Consider the following 11,555-nt stretch of genomic DNA (forward strand, 5'->3'; position numbering starts at 1 on the left):
TAGGGTTGACGTCTTTTTGTAGACAATGGATCATGGGGTTTTCACATATCATAAAACCTTTGCTAGCGCTACTGTCCAAAGCTACACCAATGCCCCTTGAGTGGACAGATGAATGTCAGAAGGCTTTTGAACAGTTGAGGCAGGCCCTTTGTTCTGCACCCGTGTTAGGCACACCAGACTACACGAAACTTTTCACATTGTACGTGCACGAGAATGATGGGTGCGCGTTGTCAGTGTTGGTGCAATTACACGGGGATAAGCAGAGACCATGTGCATACTTCTCTGCCATTCTGGATCCTGTAGCACGAGGGTTGCCTGGGTGTTTTCGAGCGGTAGCAGCAACAGCAGTAGCCATACGACAGAGTGAGGGAATAGTGTTATCGCACAAACTGTTGGTGTTAGTTCCTCACGCAGTAGATGCCCTGCTAAACCAAACAAAGACCCAATACCTTACGAGTGCACGGCTAACAGGATATGAGCTGACACTTTTGGCGCCACATATTACACTGAAAAGATGCGCTACTTTGAACCCTGCTACTTTATTGCCCTATCCGGCCGAGGAGGGTCAGGAAGAAAAACATCATGATTGTGTTTTCCTGACCGAGGAACAGACAAAGGGTCGCGTCGATTTACAGGATGTCCCACTTCCAGATGTGGATGGGGAACTGTGGGTTGATGGATCGTGTGTAAGGCTGCCAGATGGTACGACTTCTGCAGCCTATGCGATCACGACACTTAAGACAGTGGTAGAAACAGCTAGGATACCACAAAAATCGGCTCAGGCAGCAGAGCTGATAGCCTTAACAAGAGCCTGCGAATTGAGTACTGGTCTATGTGTGAACATATACACGGACAGCCGGTATGCCTTCGGAGTGGCACATGACTTCGGGCTACTCTGGAGAGAACGTGGGTTTTTGACATCACATGGAGAGCACATTATGCACGGAGAGCTAGTGCGTGATCTCCTAAATGCGCTGCTTGGCCCAAAGAAAGTAGCGATAGTAAAGTGCAGTGCCCACAAAAAGATCACGGATAAAGTGGGCCAAGGAAATGCCTTTGCAGACAGCATAGCAAGACAAACGGCTATGTCCCGAACTAGCTCCCCCATGTACGTGATGCAATCGCAGGCTGAGCGATGGAGTGATGCTAGAGCAGAAATATTGGATATTCAAAAGTCAGCTACTGAATCTGAACTTGCGGCATGGGCAGCAGATGGGGAACTAGATGATGAGGGTTGTTGGAGAAGCAAAGACATGGAGAAGTGGAAATTGCCTGCGGCCTACTTGCAGGCGATGGTCCAGATGACACATGGACTGGCGCATGTCGGAGCTCTTGCAATCACTCGGCTCTTAACACGAGTTTGGGAACATCCTGAGATTGCTAACACTGCGAAGAGAGTAGTGCAGACCTGCCTGGTTTGTTTACAGCACAATCCTGGAAAGGGGACCCATACTCCGAAAGGAGGGTTCGTTCCACCTTCTGCACCATTTGAGGTACTCCAAATGGATTACATCCAACTCGAGCGCTGCAACAACCTGAAGTACGTCTTAGTGGTGGTATGTGCTTTTAGCAAATGGGTTGAGGCCTTCCCCACGAAAGACAATACGGCTTTGACAACAGCTAAGGTGTTGCTTAAGGAATTCTTTCCTCGCTTTGGAGTTTGTAAATTTCTGTGGAGCGATAATGGGCCTCATTTTGTTGGAAAGATTGTGGAATATGTACTGAAGGGGTTAGGGATTCAGCAGAAGTTCCACGCTGTATTCCACCCTCAGTCAGCAGGTCTGGTCGAGCGGTACAATGCTACGTTGAAGCTTAAACTGGCCAAAATTGTGGCGTCTACATCGTTGAAGTGGCCAGACGCTTTGCCGCTAGCACTACTCTCTCTTAGATCAGTACCCCATTCACGAACTGGCCTTACGCCCTATGAGGTGGTGTTTGGGCGCCCCATGAATATCTGGGGGGTGCCTAAGCCGCGACTAATACATGATGTGCCTTGTGTTATGATGAACGACTATTTGGCACGATTAACAAGTGATTTACTCTCTATTCATCAACAGGTTCGAGAAGCGCTCCCTGACAACTCTACTGGAGAGGGCCATGATCTCCGCCCTGGTGACCACGTGATGATTCGGTCGTTTGAGAGAGCAAGCAGTCTGGAGCCCAGGTGGAAGGGCCCCGAACAGGTCCTCCTTGCAACCCGAACCGCTGTACGAGTGACCAACAGGAAGCGGTGGGTGCATTCGACACACTGCCGCCGTGTCTCTCCGGATCTGGTGACTCCTGCTGTGCTGACCGACTACAAAGAGATCTTGGATAAAGAAAAGAGCCCAGCTGTGACGTCGGCCGAAGTAGAGGGAGCCTTCCCGGACCACGCTGTTGCCGGACGAGAGCGCTACAACTTGCGCCCTCGATAAGAAGATTTTTGTTTTTATGACTGGTTGGTTACCGCTCCAGGTTTGTGAAACGGAAACCGGGAATTCCAAGGGGGGGGGATCAGTTCTGCCAGTGTAGCGACACCCGTCTTGGCCCGGAGAAGAAAACAACGGCTACCTTGGAGTTCAGCACCGTATTTTTCTTTTTTTTAGGTATACACGCACGTGTATCTGAGACTTTGTGAACAATTTGTGCTATTTGAGACTTTGTACGAACATTTATGAACTATGGCATCAACAACATCACGAGATAAAAAAGTATTGGGTGCTTTTCTTTTTGTCCTGACTATTGTGGTGATAGCTGTTATAGCCTGGGTAGTTGAACTTGTGGTGCCTGTACGTGAACATTTGCTGCCGACTACCCCGGCTCCGTCTGAACATTTTCATTTTACATTACCCTTTCATGAAGAACGTCATAGGCAAACGTATCTAAATAACAGCTTCATTCAGATTCTTCACCACACACATAACATGACCAATACCTCAAACTGTTGGGTGTGTGGGATGTTGCCAGGGCACCAAAAGAGAGGGGGCACCCCACTTATTCCACTCCCGTTTTCACATAATGGATCATGCAACGCCTGGTACACCCTCCTCTTTACTTTGAGATGGCCAACCAAAGGGGGGGTGCTTTTCCGTTTGAATAAAGTATGTTCCCATGACAAGGATGGGTTTCCACGGGCTGAGGGTACTCGATTTGAATGGGAAGAGTACAGGCCCGATAACGTGTCTGCCCCACGTGTGTACAGCAACCAGAGGAATATTAATGTATCCAGTGCACATGTCATTAATGTCATTGCCACAAAAGCCGATTTATGTATCAGAAATAAGGGTTCGATTGCAGTGGGGAAAAGCGAATGTAATACTACTCTCACTTTTGATAGCCCGAATGGCATCTCATTTGTTGCATCACGGAATACGTATTTTATTTGTGGAACGAAGGGTTACCATCAGCTTCCATTGGGATGGTTGGGCACGTGCTATGTATCGTTTGTACTACCTCCTGTATTCATTGCCCCACCAATGTATCACAATGATTACACGTTATATCACGATTTCGTCTTGAATAGGGTTAAGCGAACTGTTGTTCTGGATGACATCGACCAGACCGACACTGCTTTGCAACAGTATGTGGACTTTAATTTGGGACTATTCTCCTTTGTGGGGGCTGCACTGAACAGCCGGAAAATAAGATGACTGACACGTGTTGTTGAGGCTGTAGCGAATGACACTGCCATTGCCCTGGGAAACATTACTGAGGAACTACAGATTTCTAGGATCGTTACGCTTCAAAACAGGATGGTGTTGGACGTAGTTTTGGCTGATCGTGGGGGGGGCATGTAGAATTATCGGAAGCAGCTGTTGTGTATACATTCCAGACAATTCTCCATCTGTTTATGATGCAATATCCAAGCTCCATAAGATCGCAGCTGAGATACATCCGGACAATGGAACTTGGACACTGTCAGGATGGTTCTGGTCCATGCTTGCTACTTGGGGCTGGAAACTGTTGACAATTCTATGTATAATTGTGGGAGCAATGTTTTTTATGTGCCTATGTATTCAATGTGGCCCAGCCTTATGTTCTATGTGCCTATCAGTTTGCATACCATCACGACGGGCTCTTGCCCATGACAAAGTGATGCTTCATAAAGAGGTAACTCAAATAATGTTAATTGACATCGAGGACGAACATCCTGATTATGTTCATTATGAGGTAGATTCAGCTAAACGCTAAAAGGGTCGTCTGTCGTAATTGGCATGGCCGCGTTAGCGATTAGCTGAAACTACACGTTGTCCTCTTTAACTTGGCTGAATACGAGAACGCCATTTTGAATACTGCAGCGGCCATCTTAGATCATAAGCGGCCTCGTGGCCGGCGTGCCCTTTAGTCCATTGTCCGTTTCACTGACCACTTCAGTCTGCCCAGCAACAGGCTATTTTTAGTACTGGTCAAGCTTGCACATGCGCAGTCCCAATTGACCAGTAAGCCTTTAGGAATGTGCGCCAAATTGACCAGCGGAGTTGTGCCCCCTCCAATGAGCTGGCGGTGTTCCAAAACATGACCATATATGTCTCTAAAATGTGTTCTCACTTGTGCCGCCTATCTTTTATTGCCCCAAACTGTATATAAATCGGGGTCACACCGGTGTTCGGTGTGATACCTCTTGCATTACCGAAGGGTGCTGTTTGAGTGTACCACCACCCCATGGGGTCTTAATAAACTTGTTCTTTGCCTTTTACAGTTTCCGTGCCAACAGTTCTTGAGTGTAAGTGGGTTATCTTCGGAGCATGTAGGCCTTGGGAACCCTGATTACTTCAGGACATGCTGGGACGCGGCGCCCTACGCAGTGGGGGAACCCAACCCACCACGACCTCCCCAGCCCCAGCCAGGGGTGCAGATGGCGGAGAACCCCCAGTGACGAGATCATTTCTTGAGTCGCTCTTCAGCTCCCTACGGGAGGACTTTCAAACGCTCAAGCGTGAGGTGGCCGGGGAGGCCTGTGAAGTAAGGAGAGAGATGGACTCCCTAGGGGAACGTGTGAACACGGTGGAGGAAGCGGGTCACTCCAGGGATGAGGAGATCACCCAGCTGCAACAGGAGGTCCTGCGACTGCGGGAACAACAGATTGAATTGCAGGCCCACGCCGAGGACCTTGAAAATCGGTCCAGGCGGAATAACATACGGGTCCGCGGAGTGCCGTCCGGCGAGGAGGGTGAAGATGTGACTGCATACCTGGTGGCCCTCTTTCGTGCGATCCTGGGGGAGTCGGAAGACTTTCGGATCCGCATAGACCGAGCACATCGGGTGGGTCGCCCCCGCAGAGCCACGGCGCCCGCCCCGGACATTCTGGCTTTCCTCCCAGACTTTCCCCTGAAGGAGCGGATCCTCCGAGAAGCACGAGGGCAGCAATCTTTCCGATTCCGGGACCACCCTGTGACCCTGTTTCAGGACTTATCCGCGGTCACGCTGCAGAAGAGGAAATCATTCAAAATCGCTACTGACTTCCTTCGGGAGCGAGGGACACAGTACTCTTGGGGGCACCCTTTCCGCCTGATTTTTAGATGGAACGGCGTTTTGCACCAGCTCCGGTCCCTCCAAGATGTCTGCGCGGTGCTGGGCCTCACAGCATCGGACACAGATACCCCGGCTCCGCGGCGGAGGCGAAGCACTCGTGACGGATGGCAGCAGGTGGGAGAGGGGGGCCCTCCTCCGTCGGAGCGACCGGGCTCGCCCACGATTCGGGCGGACATGGCGGCCGCCATCCAGGAGGCCTCCAGAGTGGCGGCAAACGGCGAAGTGGCCTTGACGGCCTGAACTCACTCCAGGGGGAGTCTACTCTAGCTTGTTTCCTTTGCAGGTGCGGGGATTCGGGGGGGGGCGGGGAGGAATGGCGAGTGCTGGAGCTGGTGGCTGGACGTCCACTGGACTGATTTACCACGGTCTTGTCCGTTCCGGACCGGACTGGGACAATGTCTTTTTTGCAAAGTTTGAGAAGTGGGGTGTGGGAACGGGACTGGCGGGTGGATGTTTTGATTCTGGGGCCTAGAGGGGGGGCTTGTTGCGGGGGGTGGTGTAGATTTGGTTGTGTGGGATTTCGGGGGATAGGGGGGGCCTTTCTAGTTGTGGGGTGTTGGGGTTTGGGGACTGTACTGTGCCTGTGGACTGTTCATAATTGCTCTGTTTTGAGGCCTCGAGTGGTGCCTTCTGTGTTTGCCTGCTGGGCTTTGCTTTTTGATATGTGCCCCACTGATTCCCCTCCTTGATGGCTCTTAAAGTGCTCACTCTCAATGTAAAAGGGCTGAATAATCCGGTTAAGAGGCGGGCGGTGTTATCCTTGTTGGAAAACTCACAGGCGGATATCTGCCTGTTGCAGGAGACCCATTTGCTAGCTAAGGACTGCTCGAGAATGCGTACCCCCAAGTTCCCCACGCAGTTGTTCTCCTCTAGCGCCTCCAAGACGGCAGGGGTGGCGATCTTGTTTTCTAGGGGGTTCAGGGGAGAGGTCGTGTGCAAGGTAGCAGAGCAGAAAGGGAGACTTCTGGTATATAAGATCAAGATGGGGGGTTTAGCACTGACTGTTGGCACCATCTACTGCCCCAATGATCATCAGGACCAATTCTTACACAGTGCTTTGGAGGATGTGGCATCCACCTCTGATAGGCACATAGTGTTGGGGGGTGATTTGAACTTGGTTTTCGATGCGGCAATGGACAGGTCTGTGCAGCGGCGCCACCAGTTGGGTGAGCTTACGGGCTCGATTCGCACTCGACTTGAGGAGCTGGACTTGCATGACATGTGGCGTCACCTTCACCCTACCACCCGCGCATACTCCTATTTCTCACATGCCCACAGATCCTATGCGCGACTGGACCATCTACTTGTGTCGGGCCCAATGCTCCTTCTGGCTTCGAATGCAGATATGGGGGTCCTCTCTCTTTCCGACCACGCTCCGGTGGAGGGCGCTTTCACTCTGCCGCCGGCGGTTCGGCCTAGGGGGGTCTGGCGGCTTCGAGACACGCTATTGCACAGGCGATCGGCGGTGGACCAGATCCGGGCGGCCATCTTGGATTTTCAGACCGTGAATGATAATGAGGACACTTCGCGTGCGACACAGTGGGCAGCCCTGAAGGCGGTGCTCCGGGGCGAATTTATAGCGATTTCCTCGGCCGAGAATAGGGACCGACAGCTCAAGAGGGATGAGCTCACCCAGCAGGTGAGGGAGCTGGAACAGGTTCATCACAGGACAGGGGCACCCAGGGTTTGGAGGCAGTTGAAGGCGGCACGGAAACTCTTGGCAGCCCTTGATACGGACCGGGCGGAGTATGCGATGCTCCGCCTGAAACACAAATATTACACAGGGGGCGACCGGTGCGGGCGGCTCTTGGCCAACAAACTCAGGGTGCAACACCAGCAGCACCGAGTGAAGGAATTAGCTGACCCAACCGGAGGTATGGTCACGGCTGACGAGCAGATAGCGGACGTCTTTCGCAGCTTTTATGCTGACCTCTACACCGGGGATGCCCCCTTGGCCCAGGCTGAGGAGGACTATCTGGATTCAGTACCGCTCCCGTCGTTGACACTGGATCAGGCTCAGTATCTGGAGCGTGATATCCGTGTCGAGGAAGTGATCACGGCGATATCCCGGCTCAAATTGGGCAAGGCCCCAGGTCCGGATGGCTTTATCCCTTTGTTTTACAGAACCTTCTGTCAGGAGCTGGCGCCTCTACTGACCCGCCTTTTCAACTCCTTTGCGGAGCCGGGTGCCATCCCCTCCGAATTTCTCCAGGCCACGGTTTCCGTGATCCCGAAGCCGGGCAAGGACAGGACCGCCTGTGGGTCCTACCGTCCTATCTCGCTGCTGAACACAGATTTGAAGGTGTTCACCAGTATATTAGCTGCACGCCTGGCGTTGCACCTCCCGGGCATGGTCGATTCAGACCAAGCGGGCTTTGTGCCTGGTAGGCAAACAGTAGACAACACAAAGAGGGTGACCCACATCCTTGAGAAGGCTTCCAGGATCCCTGGGGAGAGGATGCTCCTGTCCATAGACGCGGAGAAGGCTTTCGACAGGGTGCACTGGCCCTACTTAGAGAAGGTCCTGTGCAAATTCGGGATTGGGGAGAAGTTCCGTCATCTGATCTTCAATTGTTACCGGTTCCCATCTGCAGTGGTCCGAGTGAACGGAGGCAGCTCTCGACCCTTTCCCATTGAACGGGGTACGCGACAGGGGTGCCCACTATCCCCTTTGCTCTTTGCCCTGTACATGGAGCCATTTGCCCAGAGGGTTAGGCAGAACCCCGATATTGTCGGTGTCAAGATGGGTGAATTCCATCATGCGATCAGCCTGTACGCGGATGATGTCATTCTGACGCTAGATGACCCGCGGAGGTCGCTGCCGGCTTGCGTAGAGGAACTGGACCTATTTGCTGCCGTGGCGGGCTTCAAGGTGAACCTGGGGAAGTCGGCTGCCCTTGACATCTCGCTTACTACCGCCACTAGAGCGGAATTACAGAGGCTTTACCCTCTGAGCTGGTCCAAGGACCGGATCCCGTACTTGGGGATCCTGTTGGCGCCCTCCCTCCCGGAGATGGTCACGGCCAATTATGCGGCTTTGGGCACGAAAATCAGGGAGGAATTAGGCCGGTGGGATAAGGGTACGTTGTCGCTACTGGGTAGGGTGGCCACGGTGAAGATGACCCTCCTGCCTCAGGTGCTTTACCTTTTCAGAGCGTTGCCGCTCCAGCCCCCCGCGGGGTGGCTTGCGGAGACACAGACTGCCATTGCACGGTTCGTATGGCAGGGCCGCAGGCCGCGGATCAAGAGGAGTATCGCTATGCTGACGCCCGAATCTGGGGGGCTGGGGATACCGGACTTGCGGAAATATTTCCAGGCCGCCCAACTCCGCTATCTGGTGGAATGGAGCCGGTGGGAGTCTGACAAGCACTGGCTGTTCCAGGATCAGGCAGTGGCGGGTAGGACGCTACAGGAAATACCATTCTTGAAGCGGGCCCATCGACCCCCTAACCTCTATGCGTCTCTGGTGACGCGGGTCCCGCTCCGGACGTGGGACTCGGTGGCTGCCAGGTACGAGCTCACTACCTTCCCCTCTCCCTTTACGCCGCTCATTGGCAACCCGGACTTTGGCCCCGGGACGGAGCAGGGTGCTTTTGAGCGCTGGCGGATGGCCCGCTGCTGCACTTTGTATCACTTGTACAGCCCTGAGGGAGTTGTCCCCTTCCAGGACTTGAGGCGGGATTATGGCCTCCCAGAAGCGGAGCGCATGCGATACATGCAGGCGCGTCATTGGGCATTACAACCCCAGGTGCGCGATGCGGCACACCGGGAAATCACGGCGTATGAGCGCTGGTTAATCACTCGCACGTCGGACGCTAAACTGATCTCAGACCTGTATAAAATGCTGCAGACCCCCTCCTTTCACATTCACAACCCGGGTCGGGAACGGTGGGAAAGGGAGCTCGGGCGAGTGTTGAGTCACAAGGAATGGGAACATATCTCCTTCCGCGCGCGTCACTCGGCCTATCACACGGGTCTTACGGAGGCCTTCACTAAAATCTCGACCTACTGGTACCGCACTCCGGAGAAACTGCACGAGATGGACAGGGCAATACCAGGGACGTGCTGGCGCAACTGTGGCAACACTGGTACACTAACACACATCCTGTGGGAATGCCCCCTACTGGCTCCTTATTGGGAAGAGGTCCTGGGTGAGGTGGACAAATGCTTTGGGATAGAATTGCCGAGGTTCCCTGCCTATGTTCTGCTAGGGTTACCAAATGGGTTGATGTATCCCCTTAGGTCTAAGAGGGGTAGACAGATCGCGATTGCTCTGGGGTCAGCGGTGCAGAATATTCTCGTACACTGGCGCTCTACCACGCTTCCCTCTGTAGTTGGCTGGCTGCATAGATTATGGCATGTCCTTGGAATGGAGAAGATGTCCTTAGTGGCCCTGGGAGATACTGATACCTTTGAAGAACTGTGGGCGCCCTTTCATAGCCTGTTATGCTCCGAGTTTCGGGAGATCACCTGCCCCAGATACCTTAGGTTGTTGAGGCTGACGCCGCCACCGGACCCACCTGTCTGAACGGGCGGGGTCGATACTGCATAGCGGGGATTATTGGAGAGTTGAATGAAGAGGAGGCTGTAGATAATGGCACAGTACAGGGGGTGGGTTGGGGTATGGTAGTTGGGGGTTCTGTTTGGTTGGGTAGGTTTTTGGAGCGGGGATGCTTCCCCACCCTTCACCCCCCCCCCCTCCCCTTTTTTTTCTTCTTTTCCCCCTTTTCCCCTTCCTCTTTCCCCCTTTTCTTTTCCTTTATTTTTTCTTTGTCCCCCCCCTCCTGATTTTCTCTTCCTTTCCCCTATCCCGTCCTTCCTTCCCTCCCCCTTCCCCCCCCCCTAGTTCTTTGTATGTGACCACAGGTGCGAAAGCTGTGCTCCCGAGTTGGATTAAGCCTCTTTCAAAGTTGTAACTGTATTGTTGTACTTGCAGTATAATGCGCACTGATTGTGCGGCTCCTGTGGTTTATCTGTTCCTTGCCCTATTGTGCCCTGCCCCACCCTGCTTCAATAAAATACTTTAAACCTAAACACTTGCCAGCATTTCACCATGCTCCAACATGTAAGCCCATTTAACTGAGCGGCGATTATTGCTAACTATGATATCATCTGGGCTCAGGTGAGTTATACTGTTACTCTCGGTTAAGCTAGGCAACAATCTACTATGAAGAACAAGCTCAAGCGGACGATGGTCGCTCTCTACTCTTGACATAATCTTTAGGTCTACTGCATATGGCCAAATATCAAAGGATAAAATTATGTAGTCGATTTTGCTCTGGGACTTACTTCTACAAAACGTTGGGCCCTTTGGTACGTCTGAGGGTAAACGTCCATTGCATGCTCTCAGGCCATGCCCAACCATTAATCTCATAATTTGACGTGCTAGCACAGTACACAGAATCGTCTTACAATTGTGCATTATAGGAATCTTGTTAGCGCTGTCTTCATCTTCTAAGATGTTTCCAAGCCCTGTAATAGGTTCATAGAGTTACAATTTAAGTCACCACCTATTACTATGCTTATCCTTGTATCTAGTAAATTTAAAATGGAATCCATTTGTTCTATTATCGCTGACTCCTTAAAAGCCGGGCAAGGTCTATTATAGATATTATCTAGGTGCAGAACCCTTCTATCCTTGGTGACTATTTTTATTCCAAGTATATCTAGTGAGTCAATACATAATTGTGTGACTCTAATGTTGAGGGTTACTTTTACCCATATTACAAGGCCGCCAGAGAGCCTTCCTCTTACTGATTGGATTGCAGCTACATAAAAAGTTGTATACCCTACCCTGTGTGGAATCTTTATTGCCCAAGTTTCCTGTAGGATACAAATATCACTTGTTTCAATGTAATCATTCACCTCAGGATCACTAGCATTCCTTCCAAGACCCCCTATATTCCATGAAATAATTTTTAGTTCTGCAAGATCTTTAGGACTTTAGCAACTCTCATGGGCCCATCTCTTAACATATTATCTGTGTTATTATCCCCCTAGCCTGTATACTCTCACAAATTTCACTTGCTATTGGATTTAGTAAA

Source organism: Lissotriton vulgaris, chromosome 6 (assembly GCF_964263255.1).
Source record: "Lissotriton vulgaris chromosome 6, aLisVul1.2, whole genome shotgun sequence".
NCBI classification, from domain to species: domain Eukaryota; kingdom Metazoa; phylum Chordata; class Amphibia; order Caudata; family Salamandridae; genus Lissotriton; species Lissotriton vulgaris.